The 15,226-nt window shown below is 46.3% G+C and overlaps 1 protein-coding gene across 3 annotated transcripts in view; it reads right to left on the bottom strand.

Annotated features, from left to right (window-relative positions):
- LOC139685587 (cytosolic carboxypeptidase 1-like) overlaps positions 1-15,226 on the bottom strand; it is a 230,970-nt gene that overhangs the window by 189,331 nt on the left and 26,413 nt on the right. The gene's annotated exons all lie outside the window — the stretch shown is intronic.

Below are 15,226 nucleotides of genomic sequence, written 5' to 3' on the forward strand. Positions count from 1 at the left end.
ATATGAGCAAATGATAAGAGTTCCGAAATACTTGATATTCTTTATCGCGAATCTATCAGCATGTTGCTTGGGGTCTTTTCGGCGCCATTCGTGCCAATACTTGTGTTCGTCTACTGGGGTCCCCCCGTTGATATTCCGTGTTTCGCCATGGCATCAGGCTAAATAATTAGCGGTATTATGCCCGAGATGTCGCAGTATGTTTTAAAATATTAGTGCCATGATGCAAATCTGTACCGACAGCGTATCTATCCGATAATCTTGTAACAATTGAGGATCAAAAATTAAGCCATAAATATTTAAGTTTCTAACACAGTTCAAAAAGCAATGTTCAACACGAACCTTGATATTCCGCATTATATTATAGTGAAATTCAACACTTCATCTCTGAAAAATAAGAGCGAAATTGTCGTGTATATAAGCCTTCCAGATGATAAGGAGTGCGAAGGGTGGGTACTCGCACCACCGACACGAGGGCGGTGGGTTCGTTTGCCGCTGCGACCGACTCTGGCCGGCCAACCACGCCCGGCGCAGGAAAGACCGCCTCCGTGAAGCTGGACTGCTACCCACCAACAACAACTGCCCGAATTTCGCTAATATCTTGCAGCCCAAAAACCTAATCACTCACACTTGTTCTATGTATTCTCCCATATTTTTATTTCAAAACTATCAACCTTCTTCGGTACTAGGCCATTATCTTGGTATTTTCCTTGAAGATTATTAACAGCAGGTGACATTTCGAAACAACAGAGCACTGTGTCAATTTTATTGAGGATACACTTTTTCATCTCATTATCCATTCGCAGGAAACATTTTCGCCGGTTGTCCTTTCTTCTCGGACTGCTGCACTACCCCAAACCAGACCATGATGGTCTTCCTTTTATCTTTGGGCTCCTTTTATCTTTGCCTTGAAAACATTTCCGTCTTCTTGAAGCGTTAATAACTACATATTTGGCACGACACTAACTTTCCACACAGTTTTACTACACATCTAACCATGGTTTCAACGTATGCATTTCGGTACATTTCATACATTACTTACGGTCCATTTCAGGCTAAAAAGGTATTGAAATAGGCATCAATAGTTCAAAACAGCGGTCGGCACTATAGTACAATTTTGGAAATCCGCGACTAAATATAATTTAATTACAATTCGTAGACCACAATCAATAGTGTGATTCCCTGGATTATTTTTTAAATTTACATTTATCAGTAGATTTATTGTGAACCGTTTACCCGAACTTGCACTATGTTCCAAGTAGCCTTTCTGGGAAACACAGGAGGAACAGGAAATTAGGGACTGGCCCCCTTTAATGCCCCGCTCTGATATGCGAATTTCGAACGCCGTTTTTCCTTTAGAAGAGCTGTACCCTCAACTATCATATCAACTCTAGCTCTCATTGATTACTCTTCATTTAGATCAAACCACATTGGTTTTAAAAGACGATATACACATGTTATTGGCAATTCTCTGTGCCCGTTAACAATGGAGATAAACGAGCCCCTTGGATGTGAATTTACGGCCAGGGCTTGTGCTATTGGCAGAAGAACTTGGCTTCTGCAAGTCAACTGTTCCAACTATGGGCTTGTAGATAACTTGCCTAAGACGCCGCCCGGGGCCTTATCCGTCTTCTTGTCATCACCACTAAAAGGCAGAACGTGAGAGATTCCGTTTCCCCTCACACGCGTCGACCACTCGGTCCGCTCCTCTTAGCGCACTCGTTTCGCTGACTGTGAAACACTCATTCGAAAAAGAAAGAGTTCGTTCTCTTCAATTTAAGTGCGATCATGGTAAACCAACCAATTTGCCTTACAGTGGTTATTTATGAAAATTAGGTGGTATATTTTGAACTCTTGTGATGGATTACTCATTCGCAATAGCCTACCCACCAAAAGCAAGTCCCTAGCGACTATTTTCAATGACGCATCGCGACGATACCCACTTACTTGGCCCACATTATTTCCCTCCATACTTTCGTTATATCTCCCTGATTTCACGCCACCCACGAAGCCTATTCCCTTCCTCCCCCTTCCCCGCTACCCTTATTTCCTCCCCTCTATCACGGGCTTCAACGCCAACTGTTCTAACTGGAGAGAGGGTCCGGGGTTCCTCCCACTCATCCCGTTGGGTGAGATTTCGGCCGTCTTTCCAGCCGACATCTTCAGCTCCGAGGTGAGGCTGATCCCCACCTCGGCGCAGCAGCGCTTTCAATTTCAGAGTCTAACGCAGTTCTTATCCTAAGCATGATTCTATTTCCCCCCTTCTACATATTGGAGGCTATGGCCCACCTCTTTTGCTGGTCACTGCATTTATATAATTTTTCCGACTTGAGTTGCACCTTCGGATCTTCTGCGATGGATATTCAATGCTTCTCCCAGTCCCAATTTTTCATGCTGCTGACCGATAAATGCAAATGCAAAGCCTGGCATCTACTTCTTCGCTAAAAATACTGGAAAGCCGATTTCCTAATTATTTCCCTGAAGGGGTTGTCTCGGTAACTGAGTGGACTTTAGCCACACTCGTCTTTTGGTACACTCTGTGCATCGAATGCGGCGCCCTTTTCACGGAACCTTATGTTCATTTCCAATCCTATATTAGTCCCGTCCATATCGGTGACTTGCATAAGATGATGGGCTGCATTATTCCTTCAGAAAGGACTGCTCTTACATTTGTGGGTGTCGCTCTGTCCTCGAGTAACGCAGAGAATCATGCTCCAGCACATGTCACCTTGTATAACGTGCGTGCCAAAAGATACCCTTCGATCCGATGTAGCGATTCGATCATTTCCAGCTCCTCCATAGTAGATTCGGGTAGCAGAGAGGCACGTTCCTATGTGAAAGGTCACACGGAAAGTGGTCACAGCCAAGGGTGCGAGGCTTGGTGCACCAAACTTTCCTTTAACCGTTTTGCACTTGGAGAAAATCTATCACATTCCCACCTTGTACACTCTAATACAAACAACGGGATCTATCAGCCTCGTTTTATTGACCGCAGTTCAATTGCGAAGTGTTTCCCCACATGTATTTTCGGTTGGACAACTCCATTCTGTATTTGCTTTGAAACCTCTCATTATTATTGTTGGATGAATTCCATCTCGGCCAACTGGCTGAATTCCAATACAATAACGTCGCCATAATTGATATCACCAGCATCCGTCTCTGCGTTTGGTTTCACGTTTCTCTTCGAGAGCGCCCTTCTGCCCTACACCCCAGCTTCCAACACATTGACTTCCACATCATAGAGTTAATGATCTCTACCTAATGCTGTCTTTTTCGGTGGGTTTTACGACTTAATTCCCACGAGCATATCAACAGCGGCGTTCTTTCCCGCTGAGCATCTGCTTTCCTGCTCGTTGGCATGCCGTCACGGGAACAACCAAGCCCTCCGCCGTTCCTATAGCAACGGCAAACTGCCAGGGTCTCCCTTCGGGCGGTCCATCTTCACTGCCGTGCGATCGCGCTTCTGGGTCCAACCTGACAGATTCTACAGCCATTTCTTTTACGCTTGCGACATCTGCATCGTCCCTGTGGAGTATTATATCGGTACGGCCCACTTGATGTGCGTATCTTGCATTCGATCTTGCTGTTCTCAATTGCAACTGTCCCCTTTCTTCATGGTTATTACGTACATGCCCTGCCTCCTGGTGGAGATCGCACCAACGAAAACACATGGGACGACCGTGTCATTTCATTCTTCTCCCAAGAGTTCAACATCTTTTCCTTCTTCTAATCCATTTGTAACGAATGGGATCACACCTTCTGATTTCGGAGCCCAAGCGTTGATTTGGGCACCTCGTTCGACTGCGAAATTCTTCACCAATATGGTATCCGTGTTTGTTTTCTATTGGAGTCTTAAGCCACTTTGAGTCTTTCTCATATTGAAAGACTTGTCATCAGCTGTGGTTCTGATTTTGCGCAGGAATGCGGTTACATTTATAATTTGGAAGGTACGAAGGATGTCCAGAGAGGACTTTACGTTTGCGTGTAGCGAGCGAAGTAGTGTGTGTGTGTGTGTGGGGGGGGCGGGGAGGCAAATGTTTGCTGTGTTGACACACACACACTCCAGGGCAGTGCGCCTCGAACTGCAAGGAGTGCTTGGAAGGCCGTGCCGCTTGTCTTTTGTTCACAGTAGCGAGGCGAAATGACATACAACACAATTAGAAACTCCGCCAAATGTAAAATTCGATTAGTGATTAGGTTTTCAAAGGCAATAACCTTCAAAGCTGCCGGCATTCATCACCGGGAGTGCACCGACTAAGTGATGGGTGACAGTGCTGTGTGTCAGTGGTGTTGTTAGACATCCGTCAGTTCATCTGTCACAAGGCTACTCCGACCACTGCGGTCCTCGTCGTGTGAACATTGGCACTGTGGCCATTCTTAACTTAATAAACCACTGCCTCACTCCGTCTTCACTCGTTCGTACAAACTTCACAAAGTTGCCTATGGACTTCAATCGGCTTGTGGTTTTTTCCAGTGAAAACTTACTCGAAGACCGCACTTAACAACTCGCGGGATTGTCTATTGCAGCGCACATTTTAAAAGTAGCGCAGTGTACGAAGTGGAAGAACCACAGACTGCACGCACTACCACGGCAGCAGGATGCGTGGACTGAGTGTAGGGACGTTTAGGCACAGCAGAAGATGGCGGCTCTAGCCCCACCCACCGCCACACGCTAGGCCGAAACGTAAGTTACTTTCTCGACAGCCCTCGCATTATGACTGGTGACCATTTGCCGAGAGGAACAGCTCTTCCTGATTTTGAATCGCAATTAATAGAGATTTACGTTTTTATTTGGAACACATCCTTCATTGCAGACGGAGCCTTTTGTATCTTCAACTACTCATACATGGCGTCTTCCTCTCCATTGGCAATTTCGATTGACCTTACATAATCTAAAATCAATAACAATTTTATTGCCCCGTACTGTTCCACGCTTGCCAGTCTCTTTCAACTGTTCGTTGCCGATCCTTCATCGCTAAGGGACGAGACTTTGCTGCTCGTTAGGCCTTAGTGTTCGTTCTCGTTGGCTGGCAGCAGTTGCCAATGCAACCGTCTTAATTTTCTGCATGGGTCTCAAAAGGGCCCGGGCCTTTTGCATTCCTTGAAACTGATGCTGTTTCCGGGTGATCGCTCATCGTGATCCGCGAGAAACATGAAATTCGAGGAATGCAAAAGATGAGGACACCGGAGATGACGGAAAGTAGGCTTGGTTTTTCTCTCTCTACTCCATCACGATTCTCTCATCCCATTCATTATATGAAGAGCGCTTCTACTCTTCCTCCTCTCGGACTTTAATGCACTTCGACGCATTCATCTTTATACCACATTTCATTATCCACATTACTTCCTAGACTCTTTAGCGCGACACCATTTCCTCCCGTCTCCCATTGCCTCAACCGCCTCCCTCGTACAGCATCGCTTCTTACTGATTCTCCTACTCTTCACAACTCTGACTCTTTCCTTGCGCTGCGTTCTCCTTCCCGCTTTTAAGATTCAATCACTTTCCCGCGCCATTTTTACTTCCTCTCCCCATCAAATACGCACTGCTCTTCTCTCGGTACTCCTTACTTTTTTTATCCCGTTAAAGATCCAAATTTCTAATTCTTGTCCATCCCCCCCCCTCGCAGTCCCTTTGAATTCTAAATTGCATTTCATAGCAAGTGACTAACGATTCGAATCTAAATTTATCCCCGCAAAGCTCTGTAAGATGATGACTTTTAACTTTGTGTCTCGCCTTGACATAATCTAACTCTGTCTGCTTTACGCGGCATCTATCACGCGTACCTACGCCCGTGATGACGCTTCAACCATTTGTTGGTAATTATAACCTCCTCCGCCTGAATTCGATCGCGAATGAGTAATGAATAAGTACCCAAAGGACAAGCAGTGAATGGTGCAACACTACGTATGTAGAGGCTATGAGAGAAGATTAAGACACGCCATGTTGCGGAAGAGACCACGAACGTGGGAAGACAAGTCTTGGTGCATTCCCTCACGACAACGCACCACCATTGTTGACAAGGTTTTGGCCAAAAACAGCACACCGGTGATCCCCCAGCCAACATTCTACTCTCCAGATCTTGCTCCAGCGGACTTTTTCCTATTTCCTGAGTTGAAATTCGCCTTGAAAGGACTCCGATTTGAAACTATTGAGGACATCCAACAAAATCTTATGTCAGACTAAGGGTTATCCCGAAAGAAGCGTTCCACGCGGCATTCGAAAGCTGGAAAATCCGTCGGGAGAGCTGTATTGGCAGCTAAGGGTTGTTTTTTGAAGGCGATAAGCATGATTGAAAGGTAACTAATGAAATCAAGTATTTATTCAAGCAGTCTCATCTTTTTTTGAGCAGAGCTTGTGCATTGCCTGAACTATAAACTGAGGAATTGCTTTTGGAACCTCCGCACACCGCCGCCTTCAATGGCGAACCGCATACCAACTGTCAGAGGAGTTCCCTCCCCCCTCCCCGCGTCAAGAACCCGAGGACTTAGGACAGTGTCCTTACCCGCGGATCCCACCGCACCGGGAGGTGGGAGGGAGGGGAGGTGGGTTGGCGGTGGTTCCGTCCTCGCGGGCTGAGAAGGGAGGGAGGGGGGCCGCGCCGGAGCGCCTGGCACCGGAGGACAAGGGTCAATGCCACCCGGAAGGATTTTCGGAGACGGGGAATCGATTCCTTGCCCTCACCGCGGAAGGGAGGAAGAGGGTGCGACATCCCCTGCCTTCTCATCACTGCGAAAGTATAGCATTCGGCGTGACAGACCGCGTGGGATTACGTTCTACCGAACGTCGCAATCAGCGCACGTCGTTCTATGCACGAGGTCTGTTCAGAAAATAACCGAACATTTTGAATTATGCGCCAACGGAGATATATAATGACATGCGGTTGGCAGCAATGCCAACACCTCCGATGTAACGATGTATGTCATTTGATTGTTGGTATCTCGATTAGTTTTCGCGACGATGTTAAATTTGAGTGCAACAATATGAGATCTTCTAGGGCGACTTGTTTCGTGGAACTGGAGAAACCTTTTACCGAAACGCGTCAACTTTTGAAACAAGCGCACGCAGATGGTGCTCTGGGTCGTCCGCTATGTTATACGAATGGTGTCCATGATTTCAAAGCGGTCGTCGGTCATTTGAAGATGATCCTCGCCCAGGAGGGCCCTCCACTCATGACTCGCACGCTCAGCGATGATGCTCACTGTTTTGTTTTTCGGCTTCAATGGAATTGTGCATTTTGGATTCTTTCCCCGAGGTGAAATATCGAACGGCGTGCACCATCAAGGCGTTTAGCAACGGTTACGTGAAAAAATCCGCAAAAAAGAGACCAGAGTTGCGGCGAGACGCGCTCTTGCACCACGACTAAGCGCCCGCACACTCAGCTTTTTACCAATTGGTCAGTTTTGCGCCAAAAAATCAGACGACTTTCCTCCCGTAGCCTCACCCGATCTCACTCCTTGCGACGTCTTCCGATTACCTAAATTAAAATCTGTGCCGAAAGGACGTCGTGTTAAGAGTATTGTTGATATCAAAGGAAATACGCAACACAATATCCATACACAAGCAAACAATGCCTTTAAAATTTCTATTGCCTACTTTCCGTTTAGAAAAAGAATGCAGAGCTGCAATGGGGCTCAATAGTTTCGAAATAGTATCGAAATCTACCCTTCCCAACCTAATCGAATTTAGCACTGAATATGCGATCCCTAAGTCCTCGTTTCCATTGGGAGGCCTTCGTCTCCCGGAAGTGTCGAGATTGAAGCATCGCGGCGGTGCGCGATGGCCACACTGCACGCGGTGCACTTCAGGAAGAAGTGGAGTTGAATCACAATGCCATCTACATACTACGCGCATTATTAAATGCTCTCGGGGGCGTTTCGTACGCCCATAAAGATGCAATCAAAAGGTGTCCACGCATTTAACGATTGGTAAAACAAACGCTCTCAGCCGTTGCTTAGTACGACCTCTTCGTATTAAAATGGTGGGCAAAAGGTACACTTTGTATGATTCTACGCAGAAGTTAATTATGGCAAGGTGAAACTGGTCGTCCTGCCACGATTAAATTTTGCCAAGTGTACCTCTTTTGTATTTCTAATACCCTACAAGCAAGTACCCCACCGCTAGGGTGTGTGGCAGGGGTTGAATACACACCAGACTAATTTTGACCCGAATATTTTTATCCCTTCGGCGGTCGGACAATCTTAATCTGATCCCTTATCCCTCGTGGGAAAAATTACATCTTAAATATATCTAATCTACCCTTAATCCATCTGCTTCTATTGGCACGATATCTCCAACCGTAGCACGATGGGGCCAATAATAAATTTTCAACATCACTTCTAAAGAGACATCCTTCCGATGCTTGCAAGGGATTTAATCTGTAATTTAACCTTTGCTCCGCGAGTGATTCAAAGCCTAGCTGCTCTAATAATTTTGATACGCTACTCAGTTCATAATAAAAATGTTTAACAAACCACGCTTTGTGAATCTAGCTTCCGTATGCTGCATGCGATCCAAGGCATTCGCCAAAGATGTCACTTATAGGAGACCGATGCATGGCGTGCTTTCATGCGAATGGAAACCGGCCAGTACGAGTGTCAATCGAAAGTGTGAAAAGTAGCGATCTCCTTAGAGGAAATGAACTCCTTGCAGGGTTGCTACTCCTTATTACCTTCAATTTGAAAAACCTCATTTCTCAGTGATGAGAATTGCAAAATTGCAATTACAACTTTGCATGCTGAATTGAAGTGAACACATGAAGACAATCCCAAAATTCATGAATTCGGAAATCTCTCGACCTCAGGAAATAATGGAGGGTCAGATATCGAGCTAGGGCAGAAATGTTCATTCAGTGAAACAGGGATCACACAAAAGATTCAATAAAAAATTGATTGATTTCAAGGCAGTATGTGTAAAAGGCTATAACAACAGAAACGAATCTCTGACTCCATCGTAAGGTGGCACCGACGCTCTGTTATGCTATTTACTAAGGTTTCCAATGAATGTTCATGGCATTTGCAATGCCTAATATTTTTCCGTGAATAGACATGAATGAGTTCCTCTGAAAACGCAGACTTTAAAGGACTGGGGTATCACGTCCACTTCAACGGCAGCTGAAAGGATTTTTGTTCTGTTTCGCATCCATGTTTATTGCATTTAATTATTTTATTTGTAATGTTTAGTTATTAATATTTTCAAGTTCATTTTATGCTTGCATAAATGATGGTAGAATGAAATTCATATTTTAATATTATACATTTATTCATATTTGTTTTCAGCATTTTAGTCCAAATTTTTCTAATAAAAAAATGCATTTAAATTGTACTCTGTTTTATATCTGGTAAATAACCTAATACATTGATTAATTTAAATGTGGTTCTCAATAATAACGTTTCATTTCCATCATATCAAATAAAAATACGATGGGAAAAGGAGGTGCTATATAATATTAGAGTAATATCGGACTCTATCGATTACCATCGTTAGTATGTCCTCACACTATCGCAACTAACTACGGTTCTCCGGCTAGAATTCAAACGATGGGCGTTTGGGGACGAGGGAAGCGGGGTCGAAGGGGTGCTCGGTGGATTTTAATGCGTCGCGCAAATTTGCGGAACTTTCGAAAGAGACAAGAGGGGCGAGATTGAGGGAAGGAGGAAGGTAGTGAACCCATTTCTTTCACTAAAAGTTAAAGTAACTTCAAGTGGACTCACCACTGCACCAAACACACCATCACCATCATGGATTGCCACCTATGGTCACGTACCCTGGTCCGTCGGAAGAGTCAAAACCTGGGAGATATGGGTTGCAACTATATTCACATGCTACTTAATCCATGGCTTCGAGTTGAGGCGTACAAGCAGGAAGCATGTTTTTTTTCCACGAAAGTTCACGGTGGACACGAAAAGGTCAAGGGGAACGGAGGATTTTGAAATCCAACTCGGATGTAGGCGAAATATTGAGCCAAGAATTAGGTCATATCATGTGCCGATACCCGATTTTTGCACAGTTCATGCGCTGCCGGTGGGGTGGGGGCGAAGGAGGGATGGGAAGCGGCCGCCCCCAGAGGCTGCCGGCGTGGGGGGGGGGGGCGTGCGCTCGATTATTCCGATCTGAAGAGGAGGACGAGAGAGGCGCGGGGGCGGAGGGGAAGGGCGGGCGGGGCCAAGCGTGGGGCCGGGACGCGAAAGGGGAGCTCGCTGCCGGAGGGACGACAGTCCGTCCCGGGGAGAACGTCGAGGGCCTCCTATTTATTCATACGTGAAGGCGAATAGTTGCAGGGAGAAAAGAGAATCCAAAAGACGTGTAATGTTGATTGCAATTGAAGGTCGAATAATATATAAAAATAAAAAATAATATTAAAAAAAAATCCTTCACTTGCAAAGGCATCAATAATTAAATTTTGAAATGTATGACAAACTTTAACTTTTCATGTGTAACGTACGGGCATGTACTTTCACGCTGCATATTTATAGTTTTCGTTCCTAAATATGGGAATCAAAGAGTGGAACCAGCTGCCTGATGAACTCTTTAAGCCCTTACCCAAAAGCATTAAATCATTTAGGCGTGAATGTAAAAGGTATACATGATGGGATTGTTCAATGCAATACGGCAGAAGGTGTATGGCTGTATCACAATATATTGTTTTTTCTTATTTTTTTATATTTTTTTTGTAAGTCTACTATATGACTAAATGACACTATGATATGTTTTAAGAATGACTACTGCATAGTTTATAGCTCTTGTTATATCATGTCATTGCCACCCGGCTTATCGCCTAACAGCAATGTATCCTAAATAAATAAATATTAAACGACATTTATTGCCTTCCGATCAACAAATGAAATAAACATAACCTTCCACGTCCATATTGTCTAGGAGTAACGTTTTTTCCCCATAGTTCTATTCAGCACACATCGAATAGATGCATATACGTAGTGTGTGAATATCCGCATCGCTGTTTTGCGGATTGTCAGATTGATTAGCTGGGGGCTAAACAGTTTACTCATAAATACGCTCAATAGAACGAAAGAATGCCTCGCGGAATCGTCGTTCAATGCCTTCAGATGCCACCTCGCGGTTTTTAAGTTTCGCCAATTCGGGTCATCCTGGCATGAACGCCGAGGTGGGGGTGGATGCATTCAAGCCTCGTCATTCGAGACGGGCACTTGGATGCCATGAGGAGGAGTCGAGCGAAGAATGGCGTGGCTGTGATTCCCTGAGCGCTGAACCGAAGCACGAGTGGGGGATCCCCAATCCCACTGCCCTCCTCATAGACGGAGACCCCCTCGCGCAACTGCCCCCGCCGACGGCCCAAGCACGCCCCTTCGCCGAGGGAGGCCGTGGATTTGGGACCCACCGGAGTTAATTAAGGAATGAGTCAAGAGAGGCCCCCTGACAGCTGCGACGCGACGAGGAGGGAGTGGGCGGGCGGCCCCCTTGGAACTGGAGTGGCATTCGTCCCAGCGGCCACCAGGGGCGTGGAGAGAGGGGTACCCCGCTAGGGACGCCCGAGGGAATATTCACGACACACACCACCGCCTCGTGATATAATAACTTGATACTAATAAACACTTCACCATTTGAGATCGCAGCGAAACCAAATTGAAGCGCGCTCAGAATTGAAAACGAGGGCTCCGTCCATCCGCCGTGAGGCCGGGGGTGGCACAGGGGGGGGGCGGGCGTGGCGCCAGCTAATCACACGGGATCCATCCATCCATGAGTCCCGGCGGGCGGTGGCCCGGGGGCGGTCGGGGAGCAGCTCCCGCACGCGACCGGGGCCGGTCTGCGTCCCGGGCCGCGAGACCTCGCTCACGCTTCGGGCTTACAGTCTCATCGCCAAACATTCAATTAAAACTCCCTTGGCGCCACCTGCGCCATGCACGCGCTCCACACTGACTGCGCTCGTGGAAGGGACGCCCCAACCTCCGACCTCGTCTTTTATGCATTTGTACTTTGCAGTGCCCTTCAAGCCACCGCTGGGGCAGAGAGGGGACGGGGGAGGGGAGGTGGCGACACCTGACGGAAGGAAGAGAACGTACACTTCGCGAATGCGCCGATGCACGTGTGATCGTCCGTACCAAAGCGGGGATCGCGTTACTGGGTCGAAATCACGATGTTTCGCGCGGCTTTGGAAGTTTCTTTTGTCACTGCAAAGAGACGCTCGGTTTATTTCCCTCGATTGAATGTCGGAGAGAAAATCTCACCGGCGAAGTCGGCAGCACAGACAATAGATATCTATCGAGACCACCGGGCGTTCTTAAAGCTGCTATCTTACCGTTCCGTGATTTTATGATAGTCGTGAGCTAGCTTGACCTAAAAGTTGGAAAGATTGATATTTTCTTATAATGTCGCGAAAAGTATTTATACAAGGAATACATGTTCAACTATTATCTATTGTAATGCAATCGCAATAGCTTATGTTCTAGTTTCGCTTGAATTATGCAGTTAACAGGTGCAGGTTTACGTGTGTCTCACGATGAGTGAATTTGAAAAAGAGAAGCTATTGTCGCTCCCAGACTCGACGTGGAGAAGAGGATAAGAAGAGGTCTGCTTCGCGTCCCTCGATCATCTTAAGAAATCCTTCGAAAACATGGACCGATGCCACGAATCCAAATTGGAAAATAAGCGGGAATACGCAAAGGAGAAAATCAGGGCTGCTCGTTTTCGCCCTTGGTATCCAACGCACTTCTTGAGATGGCGAATGACGAGATCAAGAAAATGATGATAAGCGGGGGTGAACGAATTCGAGAAGGAAGGACAAGAATGATGCGAAATAGCAAACAAAGCCATGATTGACGAAAAGAACATCTTTCTTTTACATACTTAGCACCAATCCGAAAACAGAACATATTTGGCCTTCACGTCGGACTTTTAACATCGATATGCATTACAATAGACAAGATTGTCTATTGTAATGGTGGACCAAGCACTTAGGGGGAGGCAAATCCACCAAGGCGAGAATCGAACCTTGGACCCCTGGGTTGGCAGGCGCGAGGACGTTACCCCCGCCGCCACCGGGGCCGGCAAGAATGATTAAGAGTACAAGCCAAAGTGGGCAAATGGATGAACAGGCGCAAACTCATATTAACCAAGATAATCAAGGTCAGAGTATGAGAAGAGCAGTCACCTCAGATAGCCGTACGTTGGAAACCCTTTTTTGCTAACAATGCATAAGTATAATGGAGCAATAAAGAGGGTAGCATTACTTATCAGTTTAGTATTCTCCGAGCATTTTGGAGTAGATTACTATGATATTTAAATTTAGAACGATGGCTACATAAATGTACGTTCCCTAGTACGACCAGAACAAACGAGAAAAGAAAACAAACGAGGAAGTGGTGTGTATTGTGGGGGAAGAGAGGGCATTGCAGGGAGAAATCATGAGGAGGCAGGAGAGATGGATGGAAGAGCATTTTGATTTCGAATGGGATGTTGAGGTCATTGATAGAGGGGAGAATGTCGGGCAAACGAGGAAGGGGCGGGGATAGGAATGTTGGACGGGATGAATGAATGAAGGAAGGAAGGAAGTAGGCAGAATTGAAGATGGGTCTAGAGTACAAAGGCTGGATGCGGGGTTTGCCCATTCAAAACCTACCTAGACTCGTAGAATAAGAATAAAAGTATGACCAGAGGAATGGAGAGTTTGAAATTCGAGGCGAGGGCAGGAAGCGCAGGAAGCACGGAGGCTTGCCCGCGGTTCCGCCGCCACCGCGGCGATCGCCCTTCCAAAGCACTCACGAATGCTGCAGTCCCACGTCCGTGTCCGCCTCCTTGCTTCGTGTCTCTCGTGTGATGCAGTGGTCCAGATGTTTCCTCATTCCGTGCGCCACGACCATCACGGGGCATTCTGCTCGATTACTAGATATATTTCTATTTATTATTTTGCGGCCGTCCAGAATTGTAAACAATGGGGCAACCCATTGTTCGGAGTACCCAGAAATCCGTCCAGGATGGGTGGAATCCGATTTGCTAGGATTGCATCCGATATGGCGCACGAGTGAGTTCGGAGGAGGCTGGCAGGGCAGATCCACTCACGCAGGGCCCTGTAATGTGGAACTAGGTGCACCGTTTGTTCCGCGCATTCCCAGCACGCATAAGCTTTCCAACTGAACATTCGCGAAATCCTCGCGCGGCGATGCGGCCCCTGCGGGGGGCAACGTTGCAATCCTTTTACGGCTCGGTTCCATTCCCACGGCTTTGGACAGAACGCTCTTTGGAGCGCGCGCATGCCACAGTAACGGATTCACGAGCCGCAAGGAGATGATGTGGTTGCAAAACTAATCAGAGAAAAGCAGCCAAGTGCGGATAAAAGAGCGAAGCGTGAGCCAGTCACATGGAAGGAAGGAAAAGAAGAGTCCGAGACGAAAAACATCGGAGGTAGAGGCCTTTCAAGTGATCACAGCAGGCAATTTAACGAACATTCAGCGCCTTCGCCCTCGCGAAGAGCAAGCGAGCCGAGAGACATGGCGACGAAATATTTCCTGGCCACGACAGGGTAAGAATTGTACGTGATATGCACCTCATCCAGAAGGTATACAATGTCAGGAGAAAAATGCGGCGAGCGTCTCCATGGCCTCCTCCCCAAAGCACACTTCCCCAACGCATAACATATGCTATGCTTGAGAATGCTCAAAATAATATCCGATCAACCCTTAGACATTCGTGCATAATTCCGAATCGAAAAAGAATTTCATTTAATCCTTTTTACTTTGGAACATCTTACATTTTACGCAAAAAGCGAAGAAAGCGAGATATGCCAAAATATAGTTGGGTATTCCCATGCAGTGATTACATCGCTAAATGAAAACACTTGAGAAGAAAGCAGCAAACAATTGGAAATTACTCTTTCTTTTCCTGCTAAGCCAAGTAGACGCTAATTTTTATCACAATAATTTACAAGACATTCTTGTTCCTTATTCACATAATGAATGGCCCATGACGGAAATAAATTTGCCTTCAATGCTCAAGTAAGCCTTAGATTGCATCCCTCGGATTTCCCACCCGGTCGCCATTCTGTTCAAATGCCCTCGGACAGAAACACAGCTTGAAGAACTTGAAAAGAGTTCAAGGCCTCGATAGTTAATAACAATTGTTACAATGCCACATCCATCATCATCAGATGTACAGGAAGGATTGAATTTTGAATAGATAACTGAAGCTTTCAATTTTCCACCATACATTTAATACAACGCGTTTCGAAGTTACTACACCATCTTCCAGCACATGCAG

Source organism: Hetaerina americana, unplaced genomic scaffold (genome assembly GCF_022747635.1).
Source record: "Hetaerina americana unplaced genomic scaffold, ioHetAmer1.1.p SCAF_118, whole genome shotgun sequence".
NCBI lineage: Eukaryota > Metazoa > Arthropoda > Insecta > Odonata > Calopterygidae > Hetaerina > Hetaerina americana.